At 44.9% G+C, this 24,253-nt stretch overlaps 1 long non-coding RNA gene across 2 annotated transcripts; it reads right to left on the bottom strand.

Moving 5' to 3' along the window:
* Positions 1-2,647: 2,647 nt before the first annotated feature.
* Positions 2,648-23,437, bottom strand: LOC127493075 (uncharacterized). 2 transcript variants are annotated; one of them, XR_007923020.2, is made up of 3 exons: positions 21,487-23,437; positions 8,553-8,625; positions 2,648-4,338 (listed from the first exon to the last, which is right to left on the bottom strand). It is a non-coding gene; the product is annotated as an uncharacterized lncRNA (long non-coding RNA). The 2 variants fall into 2 exon arrangements; XR_011388764.1 differs by lacking the exon at positions 21,487-23,437 and having other exon boundaries at positions 8,553-8,983.
* Positions 23,438-24,253: the final 816 nt, after the last annotated feature.

The raw sequence follows: 24,253 nt of genomic DNA, 5'->3' as shown, positions 1-24,253 counted from the left end.
GCAAAGAAATGCATCTTCTCCCTGAGAGGGCAGGACAACTGGAAATACTGGCAGGCATTTGGGATATCTACCATCATAGCCTCATATATGAAATGTGAACAACTCAGCATAATACGTAAGGAAGATCCTTCATGCCCAGACCTCTGCCCACTTCACTAGCCTTCCTGCTGTCCAGCTTCTTCTTGATGCACCCCATCCACGCATGTTCAACTGTTTGCTTTTCCCTAAAACACATTGCTGTAGCCCGTCCTTGCGCTTGACCCTCAGGATGCCCTCTTACTGGGGCCGGTCATCTTCACATTTCAGGATTTACCTAATTACCCCCCTACTCCAAGATGCCTTGCTCATTGTGTTGCTCCTCCAAGGTGGCCCTTTTCTGTGTCCCCTTGCTTCTTGGGCTCATTTCTGCATGACCTCTATCACATTCTATCATCACTAAATATCCATTTCCTCCATTGGACTGTGAGGTTGTTGAGGGGCAGAATTTCTGCTTTATATCTAGTGCAGTAGAGCCTAATCCCTCCCCCCCACCTCCCTTTTCAGAATCTGCTGAAAGCTCCAAGTTCTAACCTCTACACAAGTTACTGTAAATTTTGCAAATAATTTCAAGAAATTCTGAAACACTCTAGATCTGTCTGTAGAATTTAGGAATCCATGGATCCTGAGTTAAGAAGCTCTACACTAGTTCCTGGATACATCAGAAACAGTTACCACTTTAATTACTGCTTCATACGTGACAGATGTGAGCACTTCATGTGATCTATGCCATGTATTCCTCACAACCATCCTGTAAGGTGATCCTGTAATTATCCCCACTTTGCTGACGAGTAAACTGAGCGACTGCATTTCAGGAACTTATTCAAGACCATTCCTGAGGCCTGCCCTCTTAACTACAGCATCATATTGCCTTTCAGCCTTACTGTGGTACTGCACATAGTACTCTACCTCAAAGGCACTCCATAAATGTCCATGGAACTGGGGCAGGTGCTTGGCACAGCAGGTAAGCAAATGCTTCAAATGCCAGCCAGCACACACCAGAGTACCTGGATTTGGGTTCTGGCTGCACTTCTCATTTGAGATTCCTGCTAAAGCACCCCTGGGAGGTAGTGGTGATAGCTCAAGTGCTTGGGTCCATGCCACTTACGGCTGAGAGTCCCCAGATTAAATTCCTGACTTCGAACTTTGGCCTGGTCCAGCCCCTCTGGCGCAGGCATTTGGGGGAGTGAATGAACAGAAGGGAGATGTTTTTTGCTTTGCAAATAATTTTTTAAAAAAAAGATTTCTATTGGATGAATCATAGAATGAATGCAAACAACAGTGATATATCCCAACAGCTATAAATAAAGTTAAAAATTGCTCAGAATATAGAGGATTAGCAATCAAATGGTTTGTAACTACTGGGGTCTTTCTCAGTGGGAGTAGAAATCATAGATCACAAGCTATGTCCAACCTTCAGGTATCTTTAAGGTTAAGGGGTAGAAAAGGAAATAACTTTTATTGATACTTATTGTATAGATTGAGTTTTTTTCCTTAACAGACCACATTGTGCAATAGTGCCAATATATCTTAGGACTGCAACTGAATTTTTAAAAATATGTATTTATCTGAAACACAGAGATCTTCCATCCACTGCTTCATTCCCCGTTTGTCTACAATAGCGCAGGCTGGGTCAGGCTGAAGCCAGAGAGCCCAGAACTTAGTCTGGGTCTCACAGGGTGGCAATGACAGGGGACGCAAGAACTGAGCTATCACCTGCTATTTCCCAGGTGTGCATTAGTAGGAAGCTGAAATTGGACAGCAGAGCTCGGTCTTGATCCCAAGCACTCTGATATGTTGATGTGATGCTTGCATCCTAAGCAGCATTTAAACTGCTGCATCAAACACCTGCCCTCATCAATTTTGAGCCCAAAATTGTCTATGGGGAGGCACTAAAATGAAAAATGTAGTATTACGTTCTTGAAGGCAGGCATTAGTAAACCACAGCAGTTTGTAAAATGCTGGCTCCCTGTGGCATCAACCAATGGAAGTTTTACTGCTAGAACGGAGAAAGGAAAAGGAGGTACAGGGGTAACTTATTTCTTTATTTTCATAAAGATAAGACTTGGGCCGGCGCAGTGGCTCACTTGGCTAATCCTCTGCCTGAGGCACTGGAATCCATATGGGCCCCGGGTTCTAGTCCCGGTTGCTCCTCTTCCAGTCCAGCTCTCTACTGTGGCCCGGGAAGGCAGTGGAGGATGGCCCAAGTGCTTGGGCCCTGCACCCGCATGGAAGACCAGGAAGAAGCACCTGGCTCCTGGCTTCGGATTGGTGCAGCGCGCCGGCCGTAGCGGCCATTTGGGGAGTGAACCAATGGAAGGAAGACCTTTCTGTCTCTCTCTCTCACTGTCTAACTCTGCCTGTCCAAAAAAAAAAAAAAAAAAAAGCAAAAAATGATAGCAAATATGGTCTCTAGTCTAGAGCTCCTGCTCCTGCTAGGATCAGTGGTTCAAAATGTCAAGTAATTGATTGGAGGAGGGGCCTGGCAGGTATGATTACCCCATTTCATGAACCTTGAAGACACAGAACAGAATCTATGTGACACAACATTAGCAATTCTAATATTGTCCATGAGCAGTTTTAAACATAAGAAGGCCGAGAAACAAGAGCGCATCTTCAGGATCATTTATCCTAAGGCCCATCTTAGTGTGTTTTTGAATCTGATTCAGAAGGTCCCTCCCAGGTAAGCTTTGAATCACTTGTAGCCTGTGTGTGGAGTTCGCCCAGATTTGCACAGGGCCAGTGGATAACTGTAAAGCTCTAGGCGATGTGAATTTCCATGCCTGTTTGGGAGTGGGTGGTGGAGGGTGTGGTAGGAGGGTGTTTCCAGGTCAGCCTCAGGGGTAGGTGACGCTATTTATTGTCCAAGTTTGTGTCCTCAGTGGTCAAAGGACTTGCAGTTCCATCTCATGTATAGCTGGTTATGCTTTCCCTGTAAGTCTTCCTTCCTTCCCTTCCTTCCTTCCTTCCTTCCTTCCTTCCTTCCTTCCTTTCTTTTTTTGCCCACACCGTTCATCTTCATTGCTGGCTTTGGGTATCTTGGTTTCTCAGTGTCAATGTGTTTGGCTTAAGGAGGATGATTTAAAGCACAAAGAAAAACATTTGGAACTAAACTTAAGGACATTTTTCTGGTTTTATTTTTCTGTAACAAATACTAATGTATTAGCAAGTTATGAAAAGATATTTGCTTGAAAAAGTTTTTAAAATTTTCTAATATTGTCTTGAATACTCTTTATAATTAAGCTGTTTTAGATAACTACCGTCTATATGGAACTCTTAGTTTGAAATACAGTCATTTTCTCTTATAAATCATCTGAAGGGGGCTAAATCAAGCCAGCTTTCCACTGAGTTACAGTAATGGAGACTCTAATTATCCAGTCTGCATCTCAAGTTGTGTTGTAATTCATTAAAATTCATTTTTGCTCCTTTTCAGTTGGATGCATTTCAGCACTAAATTCTAGTCTCTTCCTGTTTCAAAAAAAAAAATGTAGACAGTGAATAGAGTATATTTGGATCTCATTTGTTTGTTAATTTGATTTTGTAATGATCTCTTTGTCCCTTCATTTCTGTAACCCATGACTGTGCCTATCTTACCAGTCAAAATGCAAATTTTCCTAGAGCCTAGCCCCTGCAGTTCCATAGCAAAAGAATCTTGATCTTTCAGAATGATTTGCATGTGGTTGAAGATTCCCACCACGCAATGGATTTGCACCTGGATGTAAATCCAGAGTAGGCTCCAGGCAGGAGAGGGAGCTGGTCTTTAAAGGGAGACAGTGTTACAGCCTGTGGAGAATGCAACCCTAGGCTCGGAACAGAAGGACAGTGAAGCCTGGGGTTTTGCCCTTCTGGAGGGTCTGCATAGGTGTGTAACCACTGATGTTGGCAGGTCAACTGCACATTATCAGAGCTGTCAGATTTCCGTCAGTGGTCTGGACTTCAGCTTTCCCAGATGTCTCTGAGCAGCCGGACTCCGAGAGGTTATCAGGTCCCCTGTCTCTTGGTGGGGTAACTTGTATAAACTCTGCGTGGGAATGTGTATCTTTCCTGCCCGTGGACCATATTGTCTTTGTTCCCAGGCACCCGGGGAAGTCTTGAAGTATTCCTGCTAAGAATGCACAGCGTTGGTGTTGCCCACATGAAGTTTATCTTTGCTTGTTCTGGCATTTGCTCTCTGGGGAGGTTTATCCAGGGAGTAGTTTGTCTCAGGTGTGAGGCTGATTCTCATTTCTTCTTCTCACCCAGTGGAAAGAGCAGGTCTTTCAGTGTCAAATCAAATATAATTCCATCAGGAAGAGTAGACACCTAGGAGAAAAGGCAACTGAGAATGACAAGATATAGTGTATTTCTTCCTCAAACATTTAGAGAAGAAAGGACTATGACTGACCCTGGAAAAGGACTATGACTGACCCTGGAATTCTGCTTTGTATTTTAAGATGTGAGGTGCTTACAAAAGGGGAAAGGAAGCTAGAAATAACTTTTCTTACATATCCAATTACCTGAGCAGTATTTTACAGACCCAAATAGAGAGAACACAATTTTCAGATTGCACGTGATAGCCCAATATGTAGAAAAACGAAATCAGATTGCTCATCGTGTATTCTTTTACTTAATGTAGGTTTTTTTTTTTTTTTTTTTGACAGGCAGAGTGGACAATGAGAGAGAGAGAGAGAAAGGTCTTCCTTTGCCGTTGGTTCACCCTCCAATGGCCACCGCGGCCGGCGCACTGTGGGCGGCGCAACACGCTGATCCGATGGCAGGAGCCAGGTGCTTCTCCTGGTCTCCCATGGGGTGCAGGGCCCAAGCACTTGGACCATCCTCCACGGCACTCCCTGGCCACAGCAGAGAGCTGGCCTGGAAGAGGGGCAACCGGGACAGAATCCGGCGCCCCGACCGGGACTAGAACCTGGTGTGCTGGTGCCGCAAGGCGGAGGATTAGCCTGTTGAGCCACGGTGCCTACTTAATTTAGTTTTACTAACAGGAATTTTCAAAAGTATTCCCCTATTGCTAATGCAGTGATTATACTGGCTAAGTGTTATGCACTATAACAAGATAAAAACATTCGAGCTGATTAGGAATTTTATCTAATTACATTGGTCCATTAAAAGATAGTGTCCCTAGGTTGGCTAAACAGCAGAAGTACAACAGCTAAAGCTGTTGCTAGAAATTCAAAAGCTGCCTCCTTTCACTTTTTCTTCCTTTGTCCTGTGGAACATAGAGTACCAAAGGATGTTATTTATATTATTTGGGATGTATGTCACATTTTTAAAAAAGATTTATTTATTCATTTCAAAGGCAGAGTTAGCGAGAAGGAGAGACACAGAGATCTTCCATCTACTGATTCACTCTCCAAATGGCCACAGCAGCCAGGAACTTTATCCGGTCTCCCACATGGTTAGCAGGGGCCAAAGCAACTTGGGCTATATTCCGCTGCTTTCCCAGGCACATTAGCACGGAGCTGGATCGGAAGTGGAACAGCCAGGATTTGAACTGTCGTCCATATGGGATGCTGGGTCATAGGCAGAGGCTTAATCCAATATACCGTATGCTGGCCCTGTAGGATGACTTTAATAGCTTTCTCTGTAAGTTCCTTCTGCAAGAATCATTCCTTTCAATTGGTAACCATATTTATAATTTAGGCCTTAAATTCCTGGAAACCCTTGGATTTAGCTTAAGGAGTCCTGAAATCTACGAGGTATTCCAAAGAGTTCCTAGAAAATTGAATTAAATTATTATATTTTGGTACAAAAATTTTTGAAATTCATGTAAAATTTTTTCATACCATGCATTTATTCAAAAATTTGGATCTATCTCTGTATGAATGGATTTCAGTTTTTTTGCACCAAAATAAACTTATCTTTTTTCTTTTTTTTTTTTTTAAAGCAGAAGGATTTTTAAATTTTAATTTATTTGAGAGGAAGAGTTCCAGAGAGACAGAGAGAAAGGTCTTATTCCCCAAATGGCCACAGTGGCCAGAGCGGAACCAATCCAAAGCTGGGAGCCAGGAGCTTCTTCCGGGTCTCCCATACAGGTACAGGTGCCCAAGCACTTGAGACATCTTCTACTGCTTTCACAGACCATAAGCAGAGGACTGGATCAGAAGAGGAGCAGCCAGGACATGAACTGGCATACATTTAGGATGCTAGTGCTGCGGACAGAGGTTTAGCCCACCATGCCACAGTGCTGGCTCCAAGCTTATCTTTTCATTCCATTCTCCACCAACTTTCTGAAGTATCCTTATGGATTTATTATCAAGGACAGAAAAAATAATGATTACAGTATCTCTACTACTATTTTTCACAGTATGTAGCTTTTTAATGATCAATAAAAGCAAAACATGTTGCTTTCATGGTAGCTTTTGATATTCTCAATCAACAGAATCTAAAACAAAACTACTCTTCTTAGCAGAAAAATTAACTAGGCTGTCCTACCTGAAAAGTTTGGACACTACTAGATACTAGGAGTATAAAGTGTCACCAGAATGACGAATTTCCATTTCAACTAAAGTTCCTTGAGAGCACATGGTCAAAGAAGTTATTGAGTTCTCAGGATGAATCATGCTTACATAACACACTGGTCTCAGAAGTGCGCAGCGTGAGAGTTTGTGGGGAAAAGGAGCACCTTCTAATGCCCTGCTGATACAGAGTCTCTGCTTTGTTTTCTCAGTGCCCTCCAGTTACCACGTTACAACTCAGCAGATGACCGCTGGCCATAGATGTCTGTGAACTCATTTTCGTCATGCTCCCAAGCAGCCAGGATCCACTGAGTCATGGTTAAGAGAGGACTCAGTGAAAAGTGCCCAACTCCACCCCATTCCCCACGGCTCCCGCCTCGGGATTGTGCCTGGGTTGGGACACCTGGGGCAGTGAGAGATGGCCACCTGGAGGCAGATACCCCGGAAAGCACAGACAGAATTATGAAGAGAGGAGGTCCCTAGCAGACGGAGCACACCTTCAGTGTTCAGAGTCTGCCCCTGCCACTCTGATATGGAAACAGAACCCGTCCTCTAAACGTCAAATACAAAGAACAAGGGAAGGCGGGAGGGGCCACATTTTGAATCACAACCCCCAAGTTGTCAGCAACCAGGAACGCGTCTACTTCCACACTGAGTAGGCAAATAAAACCACTTATTTTATATACTCCACAGAAGTTTTTATTGTTTATAAATAATTACAGCTCTCTTTCATGTTTCAACATTCTGGGCCTAAGGAGAGAACGGAGTTGGGCCTGTTAACCTTCGCATGCAACTCGGAGGCGGTTTATGGCTGGCCAGGTGCAAATGCCCTATCTAATCTTTCCCTGTGCCTCTCATGTAGCAGCTGCAGCAGTTGGAGGGAGTTAGGGAGTGATTAAATATCAAGGAAATGTTTGTGCCAATACGGTCCCTCTTCACGGTGGCATGAGACGTTCACAGGTTGTTTTCCACTTAGGAAGAATGACAATTGTTAGCCAGAAAAAGCCATTCCACTAAGATCTCAGCAATAGGGGTGAGGGTAAAGGGACCCATCCAGAGCCTAGAGGGAAATTTGGGACCCTCCATCAGTCTGCTTCCTTATAAGCATCCTGGCCCTTATAGGTGCAGAAGCTTTGACATGCCCTCTCTTTAGCACCTCTGGGTCCCTGTGATTGCCAGTGGGACATCAACTACTCAGAATCAAGCTATATTGACTTGAAGAATAAAAGCTCTCTGTAATCCCCTGTTAATGGCCAAGGATAGGTTCACAGTATCACTTAGAGTAAGGTGAATTGAGGTTTCAAAGAGAACGTATGAGGCAAAAGGAAGGTTTGTAGGAGCTATTTGAAGGGTTTGGTAGTTCATAAGCGCTGGCTGTGATAATCAGTGTGGGCTCTAGGACTCAGTGGATGGCTGAGTTGGTACAATGCATCTGAGCCCCGATTTCCTTATCGGCACAACAAGCAGCTGAGTATTGAAAATGGCATTTATTATTACAAGCCTTATTAAAGGTATACCACAGGGGCTGGCATTGTGGCGCAGCCTATGAGGCCAACATTCCATATCAGCACAGGTTCGAGTCCTGACTGCTCTACTTCCAACCCACATCCCTGCTAATACGCTTGGTAAGGGAGTAGGGAGTAGAAGATGGCTGAAGTACTTGAGCCCCTGCCAGCCACATGGGAGATCCAGATAGAGTAACAGGCTCCCGGGTTTGGCTTGGACCAGCTCTAGTCTTTGTACCATTTGGACAGTGAACCAGCAGATGGAATCTCTCTCTCTCTCTTTCTCTCTCTCTCTCTCTCCCTTCCTTCCCTCCCTCTGTCATTCTGCCCTTCACATAAATAAAGTAAATCTTTAAAAACAAAAAATAAAGGCATGCCATGCACCAGAATGGAGAGATGACAACTATAAAGGAAATAGGACACAAAGATGCACTCTATATGATTGAATAACCATACAACGCAATATTAGCAGAGGTAAAACAATTACCTATTGACATGTCAATTTTTACAAAGATATTAATGAAAAATCAGCCTGGTGAATGGTTTTGCAATCGTTTACCTTCAGTGTTCCATCCTTAGCTCTTCTCTATTTCTTTTTCCTTCCACATTTCTCGAGAGGACTAAGATGGCACCTGTATCAGGTAGAAATTGCATTTGCTGAAGACAACAGAAGCTTGGCCACAGGCTTACTCAAATGAGTTGTTTGTTGGCCGGCACTGCGGCTCACTAGGCTAATCCTCTGCCTTGCGGTGCCGGCACACCGGGTTCTAGTCCCGGTCGGGGCGCCGGATTCTGTCCCGGTTGCCCTCTTCCAGGCCAGCTCTCTGCTGTGGCCAGGGAGTGCAGTGGAGGATGGCCCAAGTGCTTGGGCCCTGCACCCCATGGGAGACCAGGAGAAGCACCTGGCTCCTGCCTTCAGATCAGTGCGGTGCGCCGGTTGCAGCGCGCCGGCCGCGCCGGCCATTGGGGGGTGAACCAACGGCAAAAGGAAGACCTTTCTCTCTGTCTCTCTCTCTCTCTCACTGTCCACTCTGCCTGTCAAAAAAAAAAAAAAAAAAAAAAGAGTTGTTTGTGTCACATGACAAGAGTTTGAAGGTTTGCAAGGACTGGTATTGTGCCCCGGGCAACTTTTCTCCACTCCCTATTGTTCTTAGAATTTGGTTTTCAATTTACCTGGAAGTCCACCATGACTTCTGCTTTTCACCTTGTTGGTGAGAACTGTATCACAGGATCACTCTAAGCTGCAAGTTTTGCTGAGAAATAGATTACTCAGTTGGGGCCCATTGCTAGCTACAACTGAACCAAATCACGCATTTGTCAGTAGAAAAGGAGGTGAAGATGAATTTTGAGTATGCAGTTAGCAGTGGCTGTCATGGGACTATAATTTATTTATTTGATAGAGTTAGACAGTGAGAGAGAGAGACAGAGAGAAAGGTCTTCCTTCCATTGGTTTACTCCCCAAATGGCCGTTACAGCCGGAGCTACGCCGATCCAAAGCCAGGAGCCAGGTGCCTCCTTCTGGTCTCCCATGCGGGTACAGGGGCCCAAGCACCTGGGCCATCCTCCACTGCCTTCCCGGGCCACAACAGAGAGCTGGACTGGAAGAGGAGCAACTGGAACTAGAACCCAGCGCCCATATGGGATGCCAATGCCGCAGGCAGAGGATTAACCAAGGGAGCCATGGTGCCAGCCCCGGGGACTATTCTTTAACTCTATAGTTCAATATTTCCACCTGTTCTCTAAAAATGTTAACTAAATGTTAGCAGTATCGCAAAATCTGTGTCTAGAAAGGTGTTCGTCTTTGTCTTTCTGATCAGTACATTCGTGTGACACTGCTCTTGACTGAAGAACCCACACTCAGAGAGCTAAGAGCTGTTAGCTCCTTCCTCGCCTTAGTCTCAGAGGGCACAGATGGTGTTCAAGGCTAACTCCTCCACCCTGTGTTGGCCCTTCCACTTCCTGGGTCCCCAACATACCACATTCTACTAAGTCGTTTCACCTGAGCTATTCCCTCATTCAAAAAGTTGCCAACCTAAAAGAAATAACCCCTACAAAACATCATTTGTAGAATCGTATGCCTTGTAAACAATTGCTTCTTCTAAAATGTCCTTGCAAACCACACTTCATAAAAGAATAATGGACAGGGCCTGGCGCTGTGGCTTAGCAGGTTAAGCCGCGCCCTGCAACACTAGCATCTCATATAGGCGCCAGTTTGAGTCCCAGCTGCTCCAATTCTGATCTAAACCTCTGCTAATGGCCTGGGAAAGCAGAAGAAGATGGCCCAAGTCCTTGAGCCCTTGCACCCAAGTGGGAGACTCCAGAAGAAGCTCCAAGCTCCTGGCTTTGGCCTGGCCCAGCCCTGGCCATTGAGGCCATTTGGGGAGTGAACCAGCACGTGGAAGATCTCTCTCTGCCTTTCAAATAATAAAACAAATCTTTTTTTTTTTTTTTAAAGTATTGGGCATATTCTGTCTCTACCTCCTTACCTCCCACACACATGCCCTGGACTTGGTAGTATGAAGAACCTCCCCTGTGATGCAAAGTTCAAGTTCCCACTAAGGGGCAGCCCTCTTTATAAATCACACAAGTTTACAAACTGGATGCTCCTCCCTGGGGCTCTTCATTTGTCTGATGTTCTTTCAGGAAGCATTCATAAACCTCTTACAAATTTTGTTTTCACAAATGTGCTCTCTTAAATCAATATAACTTTTAATTCATTCTGAAACTGACCCTTAACTCTGCATGGTTTCATTGACTATACAGGTTTTCTCATTACATTATCCTTAACACAACAAGGCTAACCACACCTGCTCTTTTATACATAGGAAATTATTTTGGTGAGTGTAACTGCATTTATTTACTTTTGAAGATTGATTTATTTGAAAAGTGCAGTGACAGAGGAAGAGGGAAAGAGAGAGAGAGAAAGATATAGTTTCCATTGCTAGTTCACTTCCCAATGTGTGCAACAGCCATGGCTAGGATAGGCAGAAGCCAGAAGCCAGGATCCCATCTGTGTACCCCGATGTGGGATGCACGGCCAAAGTAACTTGGGCCATCACACTTTGCGTTCCAGATGCGTTAGCGGAAGGCTGGATTGGAAGCACAGAGTAGTCAGGATTTAAACCAGGCACTGCGATATGGGATGCAGGTGTCCCAAGCAGTGGTTTAACAAGACCTGCCACTACATTTAGTTTATCATGAAAGCAGTGATCTATTGAGTGACAGAGTGAATGAAAGTGAGCTGGTTCCATTTTGAATTATCAGCTGGCTAAGCACCAGTGACAGGAAGGATCTAAGGAAAGAAAACCCACAGTCGATCCCTAGGATTGTCATTTCTCCAGTCCTACACCCTCTGAGAGTGCAACAAACCTGAGTCACTTTGGCAGAACCTTTGGAAGTAGAGAATTTCACAGAGGCATGGAAAACCATATCAACTGAGAGCTGAATACAGTTATGTTTATGCACTTCCCCAGCTAGAATATGAATATGGTAAGAACACTGGTGGTGTTGGGAAGTTCTCGTTCTCACTGATTTTAAGCCTTAGGCCACTTCTGCAAGCAGTAGTTATGATAAGCAGTACACTTCAAGGAAAAGTGGCCCAGTTTCTAAAGATAGACGTGAAAAGCAATACAAACTTACTATCTTGTTAAGATAGCAAGTATGTTTTTCTTACCAGACAACTTACTTTGTGTTTTTTGTTGTTGTTTCTTTTGCAGGTTTTGACCTTGACTATTTGCAGAGCGTGATTAGAATAAGAAATCGCTAACTAGAGGATGGAAGGAGAGGCCAGGTCCAGGACCAGTATGGGTGGAGGGTGAGTAGGGCTATGTAACTGCATCATTTGAGATGAATGAGACTGTGAGAGGGTGTATTGGATCATTGCGTGTGTTTTGAACTAGCACTGCAAACTTTTAAAAATATACCCACATGTGTTAAGTATTGGTGTGCATTACTCGCTCAATGTTTTCATTCCCAGCTTAAAATGTATAAGCCTGAGACAGATAAGGCAAGTGATTTACCCAGTGTCTGCTATTTCCTAGCTTAAAAGGCTCCCCCCTTGCTGCATACAAACACTTGTGTAATTTTATCTCTGACCTCCTTTAGTTTCCATCCCTCAGCTGGGGAGTAGGGAGGCCATAGAGAGGCAAGCAGACTTGCCATTAGAATGAAATGGAATAGGAAGTTAGTGATACTTGGGAAGCAATTCTGAAGCGCATTCAGATGCTAGAAAGAGTACTCCACTACATAAATAGAAGCCCTCGCACCACTGTGTATTTTTCCCAAAACAGACTGCATTTACTGATCAACTTTCCAAAGCTGGTAATAACCATTCCTAAAGATTTTTAAAAAGGAAAAAAGTCAAGCTCCTTGACTAGGTGTTCTTTTAAAATTTATTTTCATTTTTATTTGAAAGGCAAAGAGGCAGGAGAGACAGAAATCTTTTATCCACTGCTTTACTCCCCAAATGCCCACAACAGCCAGAGCTGGGCCAGGCGGAAGCCAGGAGCTAGGAACTCAACCAGGGTCTCACATGCGGGTGGCAGGAACCTAGCTACTGGAGCTGTCACCACTGCCTCCCGTGGTGCTCATTAGCAGGAAGCTGGAGCTCCCAGCTTGGGCTCAAGCACTCTGAAATGGGACACATGTGTCCTTACTGGTTAGCTGTTGTGCCAAACACCCACTTCTGAACCTACATTTAGAACCTGCATTTCAGTGTCCCCATGTCTTACCAAAAAGTATTGTTCAAAAGAGTTATGGCTTAGTGGTAAATAGAAATATGGGAAAAGAATAACCTTAAAGTGTTCCACAGATAAAATAAACAGTTCAGGGGAATATTCTATTAAACATGCTTTCATGGAGGGATCAAATAACATGCAATTATTTTGCAATTACCTTTCAGCCCCTGCTATGTAATTATTCACTTGGTTATATGTGCTTTACAAATTAGCACCCCCAAAGATCTAAAAAAAATTACACAGAACATGGTGATTATCTTTGGAGTTACATGGTTTCTCAAAGGGTAATTGCCATTTAATTTGCTAGATCTGGATTCATATCATGGCCTCCTGGTAATCATGTACTTATGGAGTGACTTGTATGGATATTGGGGCCTCAAAGTATTATGCACAACTGAAACATTGGAAAATACTTAGGAACAGGTGAAAACCCCAAATGGTGAGTTCTGTGTGTTTGTACCTGCTCCTGGCCCACACAGGGCTCTCAATCAATGTGGTTGAGTGCGTACGTGAATGTAGATTTGCTCACATAAACACACACCTGAGGGTACCTTTGGTCTCATAAAGGCCAACCAGCTTCCCAAGGTAAGGAAACAGTTCACCCAATAAAGGAAGAGCCATCCCACTTAAAAATTATCCACATTTTTTAAGATCTTTTCACTGATTGAGTGAAGGAAACATAAATGTCTCAACTGTCTTTTAAAGTCAAAAACAACAGAAGGGAAAACACTGTCATTAAATACAAGAAGTAAAAATACACAGTTTGGGAGGGACAGCATTAAACATACAGGAGACTACCTGAAGTCTTTAAACACCAGAGAACTCTATGTTTAATTAAGAGCTCTATGTTTAACTCTGTTTAATTAAGTCTGCCTTGAATGTATAGACACCCCTCACTCTCAGGGGAACTGGTTCCAGGACCCCTCCTTGGATACCAAAACTTGAGGATGCTCCACCCCCTTAAATAAGATGGCATAGTATTTGCATATAACTTACACACACCTTCCCATACTGAAATATGATAATCGAAGTCATCCCTAGATGACTTATCACCCCTGGTACAGTGTGAATGCTGTGTAAATGGTTGTTACACGATACTGTGGAGGGAGTCATGACCTGAACAAAAGTCTGTTCATGTTCAGTACAGATGCAATGTTTTTGGAGTACTTTTGATGTATGTCTGGTTGAATCAGCTGACACAGAATCCGTGAAGGCGGAGGGCCAATGCTACTGGAATTATAAAATGATACTGCATCTACTAATCTAATCCAGCAGTTGGTTACACTGCGGGACTCTTGAAATCAACCATGATGGCAGCGTTGACGCCATGGGAATTGGCAAACACTGCAAGCCAGCGCTTCCATCCCCCTCACCTGAGAACCAATTTACCAGCCCCTCACTGAGTTTGAGTACCATTAAATACTCGGATGAAAAGGCCCAATTTCCCAATAATTCTTCTTTGACAAGTTTTGTCTGCTCCCCAACTCAGACTTTAAGCTTTCTCTGGAGTGTCTCCACGTCTAGTGTCTATGTTTTCCTTCTTGCTCTAGGCTTTTCCAACCCATTCGGAGACTGAAACAACTAAATACCATTGGTAGAGAGTTCATACTTGAATGCCAGTGGCTAAGAGGACAAAATTTGAGTTTGAACTCCAATGACACTAGGTTTGAATCCACAGTGTGTAACTTGGGCAATTCTCATGATTTGGGCTTTTTGTGAAAAGGGCCTGATAATACCTGTCAAATGGAGTCCTTGTAGAAATGCTAGTAGTATCGTCTTCACAGGGTTCTTGTTGGGGTTACATGAGTTACAGTACAAAGGGACTTCAAACAGTTCATGGCAAATGGAATTTAAAAATAATCCATGCATAGTTTTTTTTTTTTTTAGATTTATTAATTTAAATGAGAGGCAGAGTTACAGAGAGAGGCAGAGACAGAGAAAAAGGTCATCCATCTGCTGGTTTACTCCCCAAATGACTGCAATGGCAGGAGCTGGGCCAATCCAAAGCCAGGAGCTAGGAGCTTCTTAGTCTCCCACATGGGTGCAGGGGTCCAAGCACTTGGGCCATCATCCACTGCTTTCCCAGGTCATAGCAGAGAGTTGAATTGGAAGAGGAGCAGCTGGGACACAAACTGGTGCACATGTGGGATGCCAGCGCCGCGGCAGAGGCTTAGCCTAATGCGCCAAATGCACGTTTTTTTTAAATAATAACTTTTATGAACTGTTTGAGGACCCCTCGTACATATGAATTTGAAAATATTTTTGTACCTGGAACACATGCTGTAGTACAGTGAATTTAAGCCCCCCCCCCCCCAAAAAAAAAAAACACTCGTATCTTTTATGAGTGCTGGTTTGACTCCTGGCTGCTCTGCTTCCAATCCAGCCCCTCCTAAGGTGCCTAGGAAGTAAGTAAGGTGGTCAAAGTACTTGGTGCCCTACCATCCACATGGGAGACCCAGAGGGAGTTCCAGCTCCTGGGTTTGGCTTGCTCCAGCTCTGGCCATTGAAGCCATTTGGAGAGTGAGCCAGAGGATGAAAGATTCTCTCTCTCTCTCTCTCTCTCTGTCCTCCCTTCTACACATACCACCCTCATCAGAAACTGAACTAATGGGGCTGCCCCATCCTAGACTGCGAACCTCCACAACTTAAGCTGAATTAAATTTCCTCCTCCCCAAGTAGCTCCTCACAGATATTTTAGTAAAATAAACAAAAAAAGTGACTAATACAACCTCTTAGAATTTATACAAAAATGACACCACCACTTCGAATCTCTATCACCCTTAAGAAAGGGGAACCATAATACAAATCTCCGTTCTCCAGAAACGCAAGTTGCTTGTGATAAAAATGTCTTTCTTTATGTCAGTGCAAATTAAGTCCATTTGCCATGATGACCAGTTGAATAAAAAGAAGGAGGAAGAGGAAAATAATCCTAGCAGACAGTCCTTGGGAGCCGTGTGTTTGTGAGGATCTGAGCTGAGTGGTTTCATGTGCACTACTTCATGTAATACACCTAATGACCCCAGGGGCGGGCAGTGTTAGCCCTGTTTTATAGAAGAGGAAGTTGGGTCTCAGAGAAGGGGATTCCCTTGTGCAAGGTCACACAGAAATCAGTGGTATAGGCAGGATTCAAAAGACGGGCCCCGGGGTCAGCACTGTGGTTAAGCCGCCGCTTGTGATGCCCCATCTCATATGAGTACCAGTTTGAGTCCTGGCTACTGCAGTCCAGCTCCTTGCTAATGTACCTGGGAGAGCAGTGGAAGATGGCCCAACGGTTGTGCCTTTTGTTTGTTTATTTATTTTAAAGATTTATTATTTATGTGAGAGGCAGAGAGAGAGAGAGAATGAATCTTCCATCCACTGGTTCACTCCCAAAATGGCCACAACGACCAGGACTGGGCCAGGCTGAAGCCAGGAGCTTTTTCTGGGCCTCTTACATGGGTTCAGGGGTCCAAGGACTCAAACCCACTACACCACAGTGCCAGCCCTGCCTTATGTTTTTTAGCATTTGGATTCTGGGGATGGAATAAAGAACACATGAAACAAGTAGGCATAAATACATTACAATACATATACCTGCTCTCCAAAAAAAAAAAAAAAAAAGCAACCACCCTGATTTGTAGTGTTTCATAATGTCTGTGGTATAAATATTCCCTCCATGGTTAATTTCAAGCTGTCAATGGTTTATTACTAAGCTTATAAAGTTACTGAATTAAAAAAATTGTCTCTTTCACCAGCTGGCTCCAGCATATCAGTGACTCAGTGACTGTAAATATATTATAGGAGAGAGTCTGATGTAGATTTCACAGACTTAGGTTTTCCTGTTTCTCTACTTAAATGACACTGCAACAACATAAAACATTTCTGAGCTTCCAATTCTGCCCTCAGTTATAAAATAAAAATCGGAAGAATCAGTTGCCTTGACCTTTTTTCCCCCTCAAGGAGCTTTGGGAAGGGTCTGTGTAAAGTGATTTTATCAGTTTGAAAAAAAATTTTTTATGCAAACATGGAAAATATGTGAGTCACTAAAAAGATAACTTTTTTTTTTTTTTGACAGGCAGAGTGGACAGTGAGAGAGAGAGAGAGACAGACAGAAAGGTCTTCCTTTTCCGTTGGTTCACCCCCCAATGGCCGCTGCGGCCAGCGCACCACGCTGATCCGAAGCCAGGAGCCAGGTGCTTCTCCTGGTCTCCCGTGCGGGTGCAGGGCCCAAGGACTTGGGCCATCCTCCACTGCACTCCTGGGCCACAGCAGAGAGCTGGACTGGAAGAGGAGCAACCGGGACAGAATCCGGCGCCCCAACCGGGACTAGAACCTGGGGTACTGGTGCTGCAGGCAGAGGATTAGCCTAGTGAGCCACGGCGCCGGCCAAAACGATCACTTTTAAGAAGACACATTCAGGAGCCAGTGCTGTGGTGTAGAAAGCTAAGCCTCTGCCCTGGAATGCCTACATCCCACATGGGCGCCAGTTCGTTTCCCGGCTGCTCCTATTCTGATCCAGCTCTCTGCTATGGCCTGGGAAAGTAATGGAAGATGGCCCAAGCTTGAGCCCCTGCACCCGCGTGGGAGAATCAGAAGTTGCTGGCTTCTGGTTTTGGATCACCTCTGTTCCGGCCGTTGCAGCCATCTGGGGAGTGAACCAGTGGATGGCAGACCTTTCTCTCTCTCTTTCCCTCTCTCTGTGACTCTACAACTCAAATAAATAAATACATCGTGTTTTTTTTTTTTTTTTTTAAGAAGACACATTCAATTTTAAGTTTTAGTTCAATGTCCTCTATTCCCCTTCCCATCCCCTTATCTTCTGTACACTGTTCTTGACCTTGCTTCCATACTGAGTAGTAGTTGGGACAGAGACAGGCAAAGTAGCTTTGCAGTTTCACCTTGGAAGAAGTTTTTTTTTCCGTGGTAAATGTTCTTAAGGGAAGATAGTTAATATAATTAGTTTCTTTGTAATCCTATTTATTTTTATTGTGTACATGTAGAAAAGCATTACTGGGAAGTAATCCTCAGACTTCCTAAGACTGCCAAATGGTGTGTGGTAAAAAAGAAGGAGGAGAAGAAAAATTCTGAATGGAGAACTCAAGGGAGCATGAAGGAGAATTTTCTTCCTCGTGTGTGCTTAAAAGGGTAGATTTCTAGCAAATGTGTTGAGAACCACATTTTCATCACCCTCTTTCTCCAAAAGGCAAAAATAAAATGTGTGTCTTATACCTCTGAATAAATATCTAAATTAACTTAAATGTATTAGACGTCCTGGATTTTGATTGACTTTCTTTCATAAAATGTGTTCTCAGTTTCTCCACTCTGCTCCCTTTTTGTGTTCTTTGCTGTATAATCTTTAGGTCAATATTTGTAGGATGGCAATTAGCGTTCCTTCAGTGCTTGGGACAAATGTGTTTGATTTCACGACCACCTATAATGAGAGAAAAGCTTTATGTTCTCACATTGGCAAGTTGGATGTCTCTGAGTTTTGTTCTAAAAACAGATGATGATGTTGTCATTTCACTTGCCAGGCAGGGTGGCAGCACTACAGCCGTGACAGCCCTCCGAGAGCTCCCAAGTCCACTGAGAGGAGGACACCAGGGGTACCAGGAGTCCCAACACGAGGCAGTTAGTGCTGTGAAAAGGAGGCGAAAGAGCCATGGAAGAGTGCCTGCCACAGGTGGCTACAGTGTCCCCACACAGAGGCATTTGAGTGCAGCACCCCATGTACACTTCCCTATTTCAGTAATTCCCTTTTTATTGATTTGTACAGAATTGTGACAGTAAAGATAGGTAGGTTTAAACATTTTCTATTTATAAATTTTTAAATTTTTATTCAAAGGGCAGAGAGAGGGAGAGAGATCTTCCATTTATTTGTTCACTCTTCAAATGCCTGTGACAGCCAGGGCTGGGCCAGGAGCCAGGCGATTCAATCTGAGTCTCCTATGTGGGTGTCAGGGACCCACAAACTTGAACCATCACTGCTGCCTCCCAGGTGTGCATTAGCAGAATGCTGGAATCGGAAGTGGAACTAGGACTTGAATCCAGGCCTGATGATATGGGATGCAGGCCTCATAAACAGCATCTTAACTGCTGCAACAGTGCCTGCCCCCAGATAGGTAAACTTAAGATTTGTTCCTTCATCCTTTTATTCAACTATAATATGTATGATGGGGGAGGAATCTTGAAAAAGTTCACAGTGAATGCATAGTATGAAAAAACTATGGCTTTCAAAACTTTTGTATCAAAATAGACTTACCTTATAAATCCATTTCCCATGTACTTTTTGAAGCCCTCTCATAGAGTGTGTTTGAATTTCCAACCACAAATTCACATGCACAAAAGGGAGTCCATGATCTTATTGAATTAGTGGTTCTTAGTCTTTGGTACACAGTTTAGTTAGTTGTGTGTGGGAGTGTTTTTTTTTTTTTAATACTATGGATGGGGTCCTTTTTTTTTTTTAAGATTGATTTATTTATTTGAAAGAGTTACAGAACAAGAGGGAGAGACTGGGAGAAGAGATCTTCCATCTGCTGGTTCACTCCCCAGATGGCCAAATCAGCCAGGGTAGGACTGGCCAAAGCCAAGAGGCAGGGACTCCATCCAGGCCTCCCACGTGGGTGTAGGAGTCCAAGCCCTCAGGCCATCTGCTGCTGCTTTTCCCAGACCATTAGCAGGGAGCTAGGTTGGAAGTGGAGCAGCCAGGACACAAACTGGCATCCAAGTGGGATGCTATCATTGCAGGTGCGGCTTTACCCGCCAGCCACAATGCCAGCCTTGGGGCCACTTCTTCCTGATGGGCAAAGGCCTCCTGAGAAGAATCACAAGCAAAGAAAGGATGACTTTGAGGAGAGTAAGAGCTGTCAGAATATCTCCTGCCCCAAAGACCTGCCACGTGTCCATGCCACGTGCTAGCCAAACTTTCCCTACAACCATCAGGACAGGTGCCTTGGGCCAGGACTCAGCATGTGACGAAGCAAGAGGAGCTGTTTCCTTCTGCTGCCTCACCTTCGGGAGTCACTTCCTACCTGGACAGCTGATGCTTGGAATTCCAAAATTAGACAGCCACACCTTTTCTTTTCTCTGTTTGTTTCGTTTCTTTTCTAAACTAACTGAGGTTTTTGTTTTGATTGCTTGTTTTTAAAGATTTGTTTATTTGAAAGGCAGAGTTACAGAGAGGCAGAGAGAGAGAGAGAAAGAGAGAGAGAGAGAGGCCTTCCATCCACTGGTTCACTCCCCAGATGGACACAATGGCTGGATGGCCGGAGCTGCACCTATCTGAAGCCAGGAGCCAGGAGCTTCTTCCCGGTTTCTCACACAGGTGCAGGGGCTCAAGGACTTGAGCCATCATCTACTGCTTTCTCAGACCATAGCAGAAAGCTGTATTGGAAGTGGAACAGCCAGGACTTGAACTGGTGCCCAAGTGGGTTGCCAGTACTGCAGGTGCTGGCTTTAGCTACTATGCTGCAGCGTCAGCCACAGCCACAGCCACACTTTTTCTAGAAAAGGTGAAAAATGAAAATGCCTCCGAGGAGCCCCCCAAAAATATATTGGTGATTTGTATCATTTGGGGTTATGGCCTGATACGATACAAGCAGAGTTCCAAGGAGAGCTTATGACACTTCAGGATTCCTATTAGTGAGAGCTGAATGGAATACAGGAGAGAAGCCTGTGTCTGGCCCCCTTCAAGAGGCCCCTCTCAGCACTGGCCTGTAGGGCCTCCCAAGGTGGTACCAGCCCCTTATTTGAACATCATGTGATGCTCATTGTAATTCTGTAGTTAGCTGGGCAATCATCTTTCATCTAGTTTCCACCTCTCTGCTATTTAGAAGCTTCCTCTCGACCAAGAGTCATGGCCAAGAGAACCAAATTCCTAAGACAGAAATGGGGAAAGCTGAGATCGCTGAAAATCCTTACAGTGTGAGGGGCATGGATCAGCAGGGCCGGTCTCTGTGTGCGGTTCCTGCACCATGTGTATGGTTCTGATCCTGCACCATGTGTGTAGTTCTGATCCTGCACCATGTGTGTGTAGTTCTGATCCTGTACCATGTGTGTGTAGTTCTGATCCTGCACCATGTGTGTAGTTCTGATCCTACACCATGTGTGTAGTTCTGATCCTGCACCATGTGTGTGTAGTTCTGATCCTGCACCATGTGTGTGTAGTTCTGGCTCCGACTCGCTCACAAGCACCTGTCCCCAGGGAGCTCCGTACCGGGCCATTGTGTAGAGCACTTAGCACATCGGGAGTGTTCTGGAAACCCGAGAATAGGAGGTTGTCTTCGGAGATGTCTCCTCAGAGGAAGGTGCTGTGCAAGTCCTAGTATTGTTATTCTTATAGCACAAATTTATAATTGACTTTCTGTTAAACATTGCAGTGAGTTAAATTAATTCAGTATGATTACAGTCATTAAACAAATGCCTGGTAATGACGGCTTTCTTATTTTAGCAATTCCTCAAACCACTGGGGTAATACCACGGAAGGCTTTCTTTCTGCTGCATTGTCGGATTAATTGGGATATACAACCTGCCCTCTGTGACAGAGCATGCACGCTGCCTCCAAGCAACGGCACCATGATTTAAGGCTACTGCTGGACTTGTTCTGGTTTTTCCTGCTGCCCTTAGCATTTCGTGATGTACCATTTGCTAGTTCATTGCAGCCTACAAGTAGCTTAAAACAATTTCTACCTGTTCAAAAGAAAGAAAGAAATGTGCTTTTAAACCCAGAAGCTGGGCAAGAATTCTCTGGCAGTTATCCTTGAGATGCTGAAACGGACCCACCTGGGAGGGACAGTGAGCGTTTTAACCCGATTTCCCTCGGGAACGGTCGTCCCAAGAATGACACGTTAGCACGCAGAACAGAAATAGTTAAGTTCTGAAGGCTGTGCAGTAGAAACTGCCCGCTGGAGAGGAAGGCGACGCAGAAGTCCCTGCCAGGTGTGCGTGGACAGAGGCGGGCCGCCCTCCTGCAGCTGCTCTCTACGTTGGCGGTCAGCTGTCTGGTGCCACCTTAGGAACTGGCCTGATTCTGGAGAGGACATTGAATGATAACTCCCTGCAAGTCAGCTGACTGCCGTGTCGGAGCTGCTGCTCTCGGCATTCTCGCAAGTGCCAGCTCCGGCTCCTGCAGCTTTCTCTTCGCAGTGCGGCAAGGCAGAGGCATGGGACGAGGCACAAAAGCGACCGAGTTTTAAAGTCTCTTTGCCTGCTGGCTCCGTAGCGTTTCCCACACGAGGAGTATTTACCTTCGCTAGCCAGGAGCCGAGCTGCAGCCTGAATGTAGACGTGGCTTCTAACTTGGCAGCGTGAATTTGCAGCTGAGCAGGTCCTGCTCGGAGCCCGGGGACCAAACCGCTTCTGCTGGAGCCATGGCTGGTTTCCCACCACTCGTGTAAATGGTCCGGGGGCTTCTGATGCCAGGCTGCTCTACCGGCAGGAATAAAGGCTAGGACAAAAGGAGATGGTGCTTGCCACGGTGTGCCTGGCTGGGGCCTGGGCAAGCGACTCACCGCGTTGACGCTGTGTGAATGAATCCCCAGCTCCCATGTAAGGCTGGCGCAGATCCCCACTCCTCAGTTAGAACAGCATTTAAAGGAGAAACCAGGCTCAGTGACCTAAATCAATACCAGTCCTCTCTGGATGCGGGACAGCTGTCGACTGGCAGTGACACCACCAGCCATCGAGTGGAGAGTCCCCGCGGCCGCAGTGTGTGTGCAGGAGGAGCCTGTGAGAATGACAGTCTAAATTTCGGCCATCCGTTTTCCTAAATAATCGTACTCGCTCAGTAGACAGTGGTCTGGATTGGTCTGCCTGCCTCGCAGTCCTCAGCAGCTCCGGCTGGATATCAGGGTGCCAGGCAAGCCTGCGTTAGCACCGGCTCCCTTCTGCAGTCTGCTGCACAGCTAGGATGGGTCACACTGACAACAAAGGAGGAAGCAGGCAGCTCCACTCTGTCTTCTCCTGTGATGTTAGCGGGGCTTGACTCGTCTTCGCAGTGATGCCCTCGTGTGTGTGTGTGTGTGTGTGTGTGTGTGTGAATTCCTGCTGTTGAAGAGCCTAACAGATAACATCATGGATGCATTTTTTTAATGATTTTGGGGAAAAAGACAGCCCGTGGAGACAGCGATTTGAGAGAGAGAGCAGCACATTTAGGTTATTGCCAATTTGAAATTCTTGGTTTATGAAGCCCAGCCCTAAGGGACAAGCTCGGTAACTGAGAAAGAGATCGTAGATAAAGAAGTAAAAATGACAAGGCTAATGGAGGCTCCGAGAAGAGACTGTCAGAGCATCAGTTCATGGATGGCAATTGCGCCAGGCTGAGATTGAATAATTCATAGATTGAAATTACCCTGCTTTCACCTTTCCATTTAAACCGGCATGATCTGAATCTCTAATAAATTTTCAAGATAAAGTGAAATGCCAGTTTGAATCTGAAGAGCTTTCCAAACCAGATGCTGCCTTCCTGAATCTTTCGGTATCTTTCACAATTATGCTGTGAGAACTGCACTTCATCATGAAGCACCATTACCAGGGAAAAATCACTGTGATTACAATAGCAGCAATAGAATACCACGCAATGGTCTCTAATTTACCTAATTTGCTAAGACTGTGTGGGCTTAGTACTCATTGTGTGTCACCCTGCCCGGCGACCATGGATCTATTGCATGCTGGAACAAAAGTGGGGTAGTGCATGGACGACTGTAACTCCAAAAGCCTAACAAACAACATCTCTAGGCTACCATGTCGCTTTCATTTGGCTTCATTCTTGTGTTTCTGGGTTTTTGTTTGTCTGTTTGTCTTCATTTTTGTTTTTGGGTTTTTTTTGTTGTTGTTGTTTGTTTGTTTTACTGATGCTTCTGTCACAAATGCCTGTTTGGGGAAGTGGTGAGCCTGTTATGGATTGCAGGTATATTCTTTGCTACAAGAGAGAATTGGCTTGTTAATTTCCACACCCTCTTTAACGTATACAAGTGTGTTTACCGAAAGGGAGGAAGGATTCTATTCTGGGAGAGTAGTCTAAAAATGCAGCCCAGTGTATGTGTTTGTTTCTGCTTTGAATCCCCTGTCAGCTTTCAGGTTGGAAATCATTTCAGGGAGCTGTAACTCTGGCGTGCTTTGTTAAAAACCTCTCAGACTGAAAAGCTCAGGAGACAACAGCAGTGGCAACTCTGTGCAGATGTTATTGAAGCACACGTGCTGGTTTCGGTGCGACTTTGGGTGTGCTTGTGTCTGCTCTGTCTTGAGTCCCAGGTCTGTCCTCCAGGGAACTTGTTCTCTGACCTGACCAGGTCAGGGTCACTGTGCCATCCTGAGAGGGTGGCCTGGCTCATAAATCCTCCCTGGAGAACAGACTGTAGCCATCTAGTAGGCACAATGACTTCTGGACCTGTACCGTCAACAGCATGGCGCTGGCATGGGTTCCTGCTAGCCAAATGGTGTCTCTACATTTAATTCTCTAATGTAGGGTTTCAAAGGTCAGACAACCATTTGGGAAGAAGGTATTTCTGAAACATACCTGTCCATTATTCTGGGATTTTTGCTTGAGACT

The sequence above is a fragment of the Oryctolagus cuniculus genome, chromosome 5 (genome assembly GCF_964237555.1).
Source record: "Oryctolagus cuniculus chromosome 5, mOryCun1.1, whole genome shotgun sequence".
In the NCBI taxonomy this organism is placed as follows: Eukaryota; Metazoa; Chordata; class Mammalia; order Lagomorpha; family Leporidae; genus Oryctolagus; species Oryctolagus cuniculus.
Note: the sequence above shows the minus strand (reverse complement) of the source record. Positions and strands in the feature narration are given on the sequence as shown.